Raw genomic sequence first — 7,526 nt, 5'->3', positions numbered from 1 at the left:
AGTGGTTGAGAGTCCGCCTGCCGATGCAGGGGACACGGGTTCGTGCCCCGGTCCGGGAAGATGCCACATGCCGCAGAGCAGCTGGGCCTGTGAGCCATGGCCGCTGAGCCTGCGTGTCCGGAGCCTGTGCTCCGTGTCGGGAGAGGCCACAACAGTGAGAAGCCCGCGTACTGCCAAAAAAAAAAGCTATGAAAGCAAAACCTATGGATGGAGACCTACATGAAAGATGGAAGAGTATAATAATGGCCAGAGTACATTATTCTGGCAGAAGCAACAGCCCTTAAGGAGGACAACTTTATAAATTACAAATTGGATTTAAATAGACAGGGAATTGAAAGTGGGGACATTATATTCTGCAGAAGATGATGGACAGGAGAGAACAAAGAAAATAAAACTGAGATTGTTAACAAAATACAATGCTAAGCATATAAGTTAGGACTGATTCCTTAACTTTCATTTTTATTAATGACTGGGTGAGTATAGATTACTGACTACACAGAACCAAGCCTGGGAACACATTTTATATTTATGATATTTGTGCCTAAAACTAGATTCTCCTGCAATTTAATATGACACTAGGACAATGACTGGCCAAGTTTTAGATTAATCACTCTTACACAAAGATTTTTCATTCATATAATCTCAAACAAATACTGCGTCATCAATTAAGTTCCAGATCCTATGCACTCTGGCTGAAGATATAAATATCTTGCAAGCCCAGCGTCACTTTCCTCTTTCTCTGGTAACAAATCACACTTTCTATTATGACAATGGCCCCAGTTATCGGCCCAGGAATAAACACTTGACTCAGGAAGAGCCAATTAAAGCCCTCCTTTAGAGTTGATCAAGAGCTTTAAGGTTAAAGTATTTCAATCTTATGAAATTTTTGTAAAACAAAATTATTTCAAAATCTACTAATTATTCTTTAAGTTCTAGAAACTGCATTCTGTGACTAAGAGGACAATTTATTTGCTGTCGTTTCTGCTCTGCCCACTTTATGTTTCTGTTATTGTGAGATAAAGGCAGTGGGGAATGGCAAACCAATTCTGATTCATTCAACACATGAGTGCTTCTTAGGTACAAAACACCATTCTGAACATTGTCCGAGGTAAAAAGATAAATAATACCTAGCCCCTTATAATACCTAGCCCCTTACCCTCAAGGATCTTCCAGCTTAGCAAGGGAAATAAAACATGCACACAGATGACTGCAACAAAAAGAAGATAATGATTGCTGCCAGATGTTTGGGGAGAATGAGTAGAGCAAAGAGAGAACACAGAATAAGGCAACATTCAACAGTCAGCCAAGAACTATTTGTTGAGCAATTGCAAGCTGTGACCTGGAAATGGAAGAGGAGAACATAGATCTTCACATGGGCAGGTGAAAACTCAAGTGTTATTACTTGTAACACAGCTCTTCAAATATATTTTTTGGCACCAAGTGCCTACTAAATAGCCTTAAATTAAAAACTAAATAAGGATACAGTCTCTATCAAATATAGCCTGAGGTACTGATGCCTAAATACTAGGATCACAGTATTTGTGTTCCCAAGGATGCCTTTCTATTGCTTTGCTTCTTTCCCCCTTTCCAAATTAGCTAATGCTGCCTTAACAGGATATCTATTTCACTTGTTCCAGCCTTTTTGATCCAATGTATTGAATAGTAGAATAGGTGAGTTACAAGAGGATATTTTGACTTCAAACAACAGAAATAAAATACTTTATAATTGAAAAAAAAGAGGCAATCTTTCAGGCACATGTGGATCCAGGAGTTCACATGTTTTAACCAGGTCCCTTTCTCTCTTCCCCACCCCTTCTTCTCTCTGCCTTTTCTCCTCTCTGGTATCTCTCATTATGGGATTCAAATATTTCCCTGTTTATGTGGGAGCTTCTGGCACAGCTGCGGGCTCATGCGCTTGCAGCTCCAGGGCTGGCTGGAAGGGGCGGGCGCATCACAGCATAAGGTTGCACAAGGTGTGCACTTATATAGCAGGGCATCACATCTATAAGTGATTGATGATCACATTGTATACAGGGGTAGCTTCGCGTAGTTTTTACATCACTTTTCTTGAAGATGGCAGTAATATGGTATGTTTTTACAAAATCAAATAGTGTAACATTGTCCAAAAGATATACATAAAGCATTTAGAGGAAGGAGGCTCCTTTTTCTTTTAACTCCGGAACGGATTGTCTATTGGACAGTGGTAACCCTATGTCATCAACCTCGTTACTCCAGCAGAAGTCCAGGGATTAGCCCTGCATAACTCTTGTTAGCCTCTATTCCCTTCCTTGAACACTGTAGCCAGAAGGTTTTTTTCCTCCTCAAACCTTAAGTATTGAAACCTGGAGGAGGGGCATGTCTGAAAAGAAAATGATGGACTGGACTCTCCCTAGAAGGAAGATAAATGGGTGGTCAACAAGAAAAAAAAAAAATCCTCTGTACCAGGAAATGTTTGAAGTGTTGTTTGGGTATCAAAAAACGGGTGCCCTACACATAAAGCAACAAAGGATATTGGTCTAAAAAGAACACCATGGCCAAAGGTGCATGGCCTATTTCAACAGAGGATTTGAAAGTTAAAAGTTAACCTGTAAAACATTCAATTCAATGTCATCATTTTACAGATGGGCAAAGTAAAACTCAGGCACAGGAACAGAAGTGCCAAGGTCAGACAGGTGGTTGGTGGAAGAGACAACCAACTTCCCAACTTCTGACTTTTTAAGGGTGTGTGTGTGTTGTTTTGTTTATGTGCAAGGACATTTTTCTTTAGTACACTAACATTACAACAGAAAGTATAGTCTTGTTTTGGTTTTCTCTGCGCCCTCAATTCTGTATAAGACAGTTTCGCTGCACTCCAACAGAAAGGCTCAGCAAGAGTAGAGACCACCATAAGCAGTACACGTGGGCACCAAGGGCAGATACATTGCCCTTCCTTGTGTAGGAACTAGGGCCACTTGTTGCTTTAATGGGCCAAGTTTGGGCTGGACCTGCAGGAGGGGACACCTTTGATAAACAGCTTCCTAACTGCACTACAACCTGCTCTGGCATCCTGATTCCACTCCCCAAACCCCCCAAATCTTCAGCCAGAAAAAAAAAAAAAAAAAAAAGAATGGATCACTGGATCGATGAGGAGATTTCTGTCTGCTCCTCCTACTGTCACCTCTTTCTTGCTATTTCCTGCCCGAGGAAACCTGACATCAGCCCAAAAGCATCTCTGGAAATGGGTAGGAGGGAGCCTGTCAGCGCCAGAGAAGAAAGTGCGCTCTGCAGAGTTCTCAGTTGTTCCATCTCTCGCGATGAAAGGAAGAAAAGGAGCGAATCCGCCACAGATTTACTGGAGACCAGGGTTACTTCATCCGGCCCCGGCCACAGTAACCCCTGAAGACCAAAGATGCATTTCCATTCCCAGCATTTCTTGTTGGCGTCTTTCCCTACAGGCTAGCCCAGTGCCTGGCCCCGGAGAAGTCTCTGCGTAAAGGTTCTTTAGGTCATAAATCAGGCTCCTGTGTGTATGTGTGTTTTTCTTAGGAAAAACTGGCACAGACGAATTAGCAGTAGAGACTGGGGTCTCCCTACTACCCTTCACGCTTGGCGGCATCACCTTCGACTACCTCGCATTCTCCGGGCGCTGACAGCCCCGGCTCCAGACCTCAGGGTTGGAAGCAGTCAGCCCCAGCTAGAACCGCCCTGTCCGGGGCTGATGCCACCCTGTGCCTAGAATGTGCGTGTGGGTGCAGGCGGGCGAGCGAGCGGCTTCTACAGTGAGACCGAAGCAGGAGCTCAGCCTTCGCCTGCGACCTGCAATCCCGATTCCCTGGGGACCTCGAAACACCCAATCGGAGGTACTCCCCCCCCGCAGCCGCCCACCCATTCCCTCCCCCCTTACCTCAGCACGCAGCCCCTCCCTGCGTGATGATACAAAACCGTGGGGAGGGTGGGCGCTGGGAAGGGTGGGGAGAGCCTGAGAGCGAGCGAGGGTGGGAGGGAGTGGGCGGAGGAAGAGAGGGAGCCGAACGCGCATTTAATGCGATAGCCATCCTCACTCTCTCCCCAGTGCTGGGCTGTTGGAGAGCTCGAGCTGCTAGCCACCGAGCGCGAGCTCGAGCGCGGCGCGCTGGCCGGGGAACCCGAGAGCGCACGGCGCCCCAAGCTGGCAGGCGCCGCGGGAGCCCCCACCCTCGCCGGCTGCCCTTCCCCGGGCGCCCCTACCCTCCTCGCCCGCAGGAGACCCTGGGCTTCCCCGGAGGAGCTCACCCCAAGGGGTCAGGACTCCGGCGAGCCCGCCACCGTCCCCTCGAGTGCCGCCGCCACCACCGCAGCCGCGGGAGCAGCATGGTCCAGCTGGGGAAGCTGCTCCGCGCCCTGACTTTGATGAAGTTTCCCTGCTGCGTGCTGGAGGGGCTTCTGTGCGCGCTGGCGGTGGCGGCGCGCGGCCAGGAGATGTACGCCCCGTACTCCATTCGGATCGAGGGGGACGTCACCCTCGGGGAGCTGTTCCCGGTGCAAGCGAAGGGTCCCAGCGGAGTGCCCTGCGGCGACATCAAGAGGGAGAACGGGATCCACAGGCTGGAAGCGATACTCTACGCCCTGGACCAGATCAACAGCGATCCCAACCTGCTGCCCAACGTGACGCTGGGAGCGCGGATCCTGGACACTTATTCCAGGGACACTTATGCGCTCGAACAGTCGCTCACTTTCGTCCAGGCGCTCATCCAGAAGGACACCTCCGAAGTGCGCTGCACCAACGGCGAGCCTCCGGTTTTCGTCAAGCCCGAGAAAGTAGTTGGAGTGACTGGGGCTTCGGGGAGTTCGGTCTCCATCATGGTAGCCAACATCCTGAGGCTTTTCCAGGTAGGGGGGCGCTCCCTCCGGGGCAGAGCGCGCCGTAGCTCCCCGCGCTCTTTATCCTGAAGGCTGGCTTGGACTCCAGGGGTGCGGGGTCTGGTCAGCCTTCGCTCATTTCCACCCTGGAGATCCTGCCGAATCCCTCCCACCTCACCCGAGGAGGTACTTTCCCTGCTTGATTCATTTCCCTTCCATCTCTCCCCTGTCCGCGCTCCACTCCATCCGGCTTGACATTCTGGATTTATGGCCCCATTGACAAGAAACAGTCTCCGAAAAACAAGACGATGATTTAAATGGGTTTGCATTAGAGTGAAATATGGTTCCAAAACAGGCTTGTAAAAGTGCCGGGCTCCTGTGAGAGCCACTTAGGCGCAAGGAATATGAAAGATGAGAAGACGCCTAGAAACTAGGCGTCAACTTTCTCAACTCTCCAGCTTCCCTGCCCCAAGCCGCCCGACAAGCTGCAGCTCCCTTGGAAAATTTCGAGAAGAGCTTAGGGAGGCAGTTCTTAAACCGAAGGCTAGGTCTTCACCTACATTTGGACGTGAATTGCCCATTTCGCTTGGGTTGGATTTCCCGACCTGTAACCTGTCTCTGCGAGGGTATGGGGCGGAAGGCGTGGGGACTGTCCTCAAGCGGGGAGAAGCCACCCGCAGACATGCCCCCAGGTGATTTGCTCTGGGCAGTTGTTTACACCGTCTAAACTGCCTTTGCGATCCGGCCACTGGCAGGAGCCGGGCGATCCGCTTTCTACTCCTAACAGCTCAGAGCCCGGAGGTGAGCTCCTGCTAACTGCGAAACACAGTCGCTTTTTCTGCACCCACCCGGTGCCCATCCTTTCCCACGACCTCCCTAACGCAGCACCCAGCCCCAGTCCTGGGTTTTGAGGACGATTCTCAGAGCCAGACAAGAAGGCGCCTGGAGGGAGGCAATAGGGTGCGCTGAGCAAGGCCGGGCGGTCCTCTAGCTCCGGGTGCAGGCTGGCAACGGCGGAAGATGCGAGGACGGCGGATCGGGCCCGCTGAGCGGTGGGCGGTGCTGCAGTGCTCTCTCACCGCCTGCTCCCGCAGCCTCGGCCCCACGGCTCCTGTGCCGCCCTGGGTATAGATGGATGGCTTCTGGATGAAGAAATTGAGTTTCAGGGGCTGCGTGACTATGGGTTCTCTTGTTTCTCTGTCTTTCTTCCTGTGTGTCTCTCTCGTTGTGTCTCTTTCTCCCTGCTTTTTTTTTTGTCTCTCTGTTTTTATGTTCTCCCTTTCAATTTCTGCCTCTCTTTTCCTTCTCTACCCCTATCTCCAAGTTTTTTGTTCATCTCTGTCTTGAAGTGATCCTTTCCTAATGCACAGCTCTCTCCCTGCCTGGTAGGACCCAAGCTCAGTTAGTCCCTTCTCCAGATGTTCTGGCTGACCCTTATGCTCCCTGTAGCTAAAAAGTTGGCTCCCTCTCAAGTGCCTTTCCTGAAGCATGTTGGGTTTCTGGAGGGGACTCCTTGTGAGATTCAAGCTGTCACTACATCAGCACCCAGGGGTATGAAGTTTGTGTTTGTGCCAGAAGGAGGGGTGCCTGTCTAAGGCTGCAGCCTGGTATGGCCCCTCTGAGCCTCTGAGCATCCCTAGCACCTGTCGAGTATGCCACCTCTAGATGTTTGCAAGGCCAAAAGTGCTTCTGGGCAGCCTTCACTTTGAGGTAATGCTTTCAGGAAGAGCCTGGGTTGTTGTAAGCAAAACCCAGAAGCACTTCCTTTACCTCTGAGCTTAAACTAGAGAACCTGAGGAGGCAGCGCTGCAGGGAGGATGAGGCCAGAGGTCACCTGAGAACCACAGGGGCAACTCACAGTATTTTTACTGGAGCTCTGGGGGTTGAAGGCACATTTGCTGTTTGACATTTTAAAAATTATTTTGGTGCCTTCACTTGGAGCTTGGGCAGTACTGCAGATGGGCCTGCCTGTTGAAAAAAGAGTGAAATCTTAAAGTCAAGAGAGAGCTTGCAGACTAGGCTGAAGGATTGTGTTTGCTGAAAAAGATTCCAGGGGGAGCTGATTCCTTCTCTGGTGTGTGGATCTGAGGCACTTGCAAGAAAAGAGAACGCTTGCCTTATGCTTAGTTCCCCCGTTCCCTGGGCTGGGAAGGAAAGGAACTGAATGCCAGCATTAGCAGTGTGCGTTGGGACCAAAACCATTCAGAAAAAACACTGTCATTTTCCTCTAATTTGCAAATTGCAGCTATTCATGTTGGACTGAACAGCTGAGGGAAAAGAGCCCCCAGTTTTCACCTGCATTTATTGAGAAGAGGCTGGTAGTAGGAGGGATGCACCAACTTGTAGCTTGTGCTGCAAGCTGGATATAAGCTTGGTGTGAGCATCCTGGTTAACCACTGCCCATGGTCAAATATACAGAGATAGATTCCAACAATCTCTTCCAGTATCCTTATTTTTGCATGTGATCTTAGAAGCTCCTGGCATGTAAGTCCAGTCCCCAGTTTCCCAGCCTCTGTAAACCTGCAAAATGAATAGAGAGAATAGTGGAACACAGACCTATTGTTCAAAGACACAGTCACTTTAGGGAAAGAGGAAAAGAACGGGTAGGTGAATCTTCTCTGGGATTGCAGGGTTCAGCTCAATGAAGACTGTCCTGTATAAAAGAAACTCCTCTAAATGGTTGAATTCTTAGCTCTCCGGAGATTTGA

Source organism: Pseudorca crassidens, chromosome 8, assembly GCF_039906515.1.
Source record: "Pseudorca crassidens isolate mPseCra1 chromosome 8, mPseCra1.hap1, whole genome shotgun sequence".
NCBI classification, from domain to species: domain Eukaryota; kingdom Metazoa; phylum Chordata; class Mammalia; order Artiodactyla; family Delphinidae; genus Pseudorca; species Pseudorca crassidens.
This window is presented reverse-complemented; position numbering follows the sequence as displayed.